Below are 3,063 nucleotides of genomic sequence, written 5' to 3' on the forward strand. Positions count from 1 at the left end.
TTTAAGTCTTTCAACCCGATCCAGCATGGACGCCACGCCTCTCATTCCAGTGACGTCCAAACCAATGGCAAGCCATTCTAAACCAGTGAGGTGTTTGGTTTGTCGGATCTCAAGCAGGGCGTGGCCGAGGTACTAATATTTGCATATTTTCTGTGCAATGCCATGGACTTCTTTTCTTTGTTTTTCTTTGTTAAATTGTCAATAATAACTTATTTTAGTACCCTCAGATCTTTTACTCCTTTCCATTTCAATCAACAATTAATATATTAAAGGGGACCTATCAAAAGTAGGTATTTTTTAGCGCTACCACGGGAAATTGCACCTATATTATTTAGCTCTTTACTATTTGTCTAGAAGGTTTCTTATAAAGAGAAGCCGCCACATCAATGTAAATGAAAGATATGAAGGAAGTCTGCTGTTGTAATGAAGAACGGTTGGAGCACTGAGAAATAATAATGTGATTTTGGGATCTTGATATGAAACTCGTTTAAATAAGTAGTGTGAAATAATGTCACGGTCTATTTCTGGATGCCTTACTATGCTACTCAATGGTGGGTGTTGCCAGCAGATGTTATATAAATGAGTACAGTGAGGTTCGTTGTTGATTGCCGAAAAGTGCCCAATTAATTTTAGCTTGTTTTGTTAACTGGATTTTTTAATTCCAGGTTACCTCCGTTCTAGATTTGCTGCTAAATAGAATGCTTTGCGAGAAGTTGTCCCTCCAGCGGTAAATCAATGATTGCAACGAGCTAAAAGTTCAACAAAACAGACTTGCACAGTGTTAAGTAGCGGGCCCTGGGCCCACTGGCTAAAGAGACACTGACACTAGTGACATCACAGTCGAGGTGCGAAATATGGATTCCGCGAGGGAAGGCCGAGGCCGAGTAACAATTTACTAAATATCTCTGGAGGAGCAAGAAGAGGTGCAGTACCACTGGCAGTCCGCAGAGGTCCCTGTAGAGTCTGAATAGGGCTGCACGGACACAGTACCGCAGGCTGTCCCCAGAGATCCCTGTAGAGTTCTATAGCAGCAACTACACAGGTGATAGCAATAAAGGCCAGCTCTCTGCTTTGAAATATATATATAGAAATATATACATACACATATATATATATATATATGTATATATATATATATAGATTCATATATATACATATATACATATATATATGTATATATATCTACCTATATATATATATAGGTAGATATATATATATATATATATGTATATATATCTATTTATATCTATCTATCTATATATATATATTCACTGAAAAAACCATAGGTTATAGACCATAAATAGTTAGGAATTCGCATTTACAAAACCTTATTTTACTCACACAAAACCATTGAAATTCGCATATATAGTTAGTTGCACTAACTATATATCGCGCACCCGCAATCCACTGCTGATGATGTCACATATTACATCATTCATGACATGGTCAGTGACATCACTGATGACATCTCAAATGACATCACTGATGACATCTCAAATGACATCACTGATGACATCACTGATGACATCTCATTTGACATTACTGATCACATCACTGATGAAATCATTCATGTGATAATACGATGAACCTCTTCAGACTCTAATATAACCTTAGATACAATCAGTGTAAACAGACACTCACAGACTGTCACTCATCCATGGAGTTACTCACACACCTAGTCAGTCATGCAAAGAATCAATCACACCTCCATTTCCTCAACTATACAGTTATACAAACTTTACTTATTCAAACATACTAACACATATTTACTCTCTTATACAATCCCTGATACAAGTTCACAATGATCCATACAGCCACTCACACATTCACTGGCTCTTATGCACAGGTATTTATATATGTCAACTCTCACATGTACTGTGTTTTACATATGTACTTACTTTGACATGTAGCACTGAGATATCCATTCACTCACCAATACACTCATGCACACAGTCAACCGCCCATACAGCTGTTTCCACATGCACTTTTGAAACCATACATCTAGTGAATCAACTGCTCACACATCTATGCACAGAGTCATACACCTCCCAGCCACCCCCACACACACTCAGTCTCCCATACAAATACTTGGGCAACCAATCAATAACCCATATAGTTACTCATATAGCTACTTATCAACACATGCAACAGTTTACAGAACAACAGACATAATAATGCACAAATTAAGACAGTTTAGTCACTAACCCATGCACTCAGTGAGACACATTTAATCACTCACTCATACAGTCAGTCATGCACCTACTAAATCCTTCATCCAGACACTTATACATCCACTCATTCTTGAATATGTAAGACATATTTTAACTTTACAGAAACATACAGTCACTGGATGTTGTCATCAGTGATGTCATTTGAGATGTCATCAGTGATGTCATCAGTGATGTCACTGCCCATGTCACGAATGATGTAATATGTGACATCATCAGCAGTGGATTGCGGGTGCGCGATATATAGTTATTGCAACTAACTATATATGCGAATTTCAATGGTTTTGTGTGAGTAAAATAAGGTTTTGTAAATGCGAATTCCTAACTATATATGGTCTATAACCTATGGTTTTTTCAGTGAATTTTCAAGGTTTTGTAAATGCTAATTCCTAACTATATATGGTCTATAACCTATGGTTTTTTCAGTGAATTTTTAAGGTTTTGTAAATGCTAATTCCTAACTATATATGGTCTATAACCTATGGTTTTTTCAGTGAATATATATATATATATACATACATATATAAACATATATCATCTGTATATCTATATAAATACAAACATAAATGCATGCATACATATACTTATATGCATACAGATGCATGTTATTTACATGAAAGTTGAAAAAACACTAATAAAAGCAAAGCTAAAAAGCCACCTCATTACAAACAGAATGGCTTTAACTTAAACGAGGGCAAGATCTATTGCATTTTCAGTGCTTGTTTACTTTGGTTCCATCAAGAAGGCATTCAGATGTGTCACACATTTGCCATAAATTCTGAATGTTAGCACTCTAGTTGCACATTAGATCACTGTAGTAAAGCTACTGCTCACC

At 36.1% G+C, this 3,063-nt stretch overlaps 1 non-coding gene across 1 annotated transcript; it reads left to right on the forward strand.

The window, feature by feature from the left end:
* Window positions 1–324: 324 nt before the first annotated feature.
* LOC147668704 (U7 small nuclear RNA) lies at window positions 325–380 on the forward strand. The gene has a single exon (XR_015303839.1). It is a non-coding gene; the product is annotated as a U7 small nuclear RNA (small nuclear RNA).
* Window positions 381–3,063: the final 2,683 nt, after the last annotated feature.

Source organism: Lissotriton vulgaris, unplaced genomic scaffold (genome assembly GCF_964263255.1).
Source record: "Lissotriton vulgaris unplaced genomic scaffold, aLisVul1.2 SCAFFOLD_599, whole genome shotgun sequence".
NCBI lineage: Eukaryota > Metazoa > Chordata > Amphibia > Caudata > Salamandridae > Lissotriton > Lissotriton vulgaris.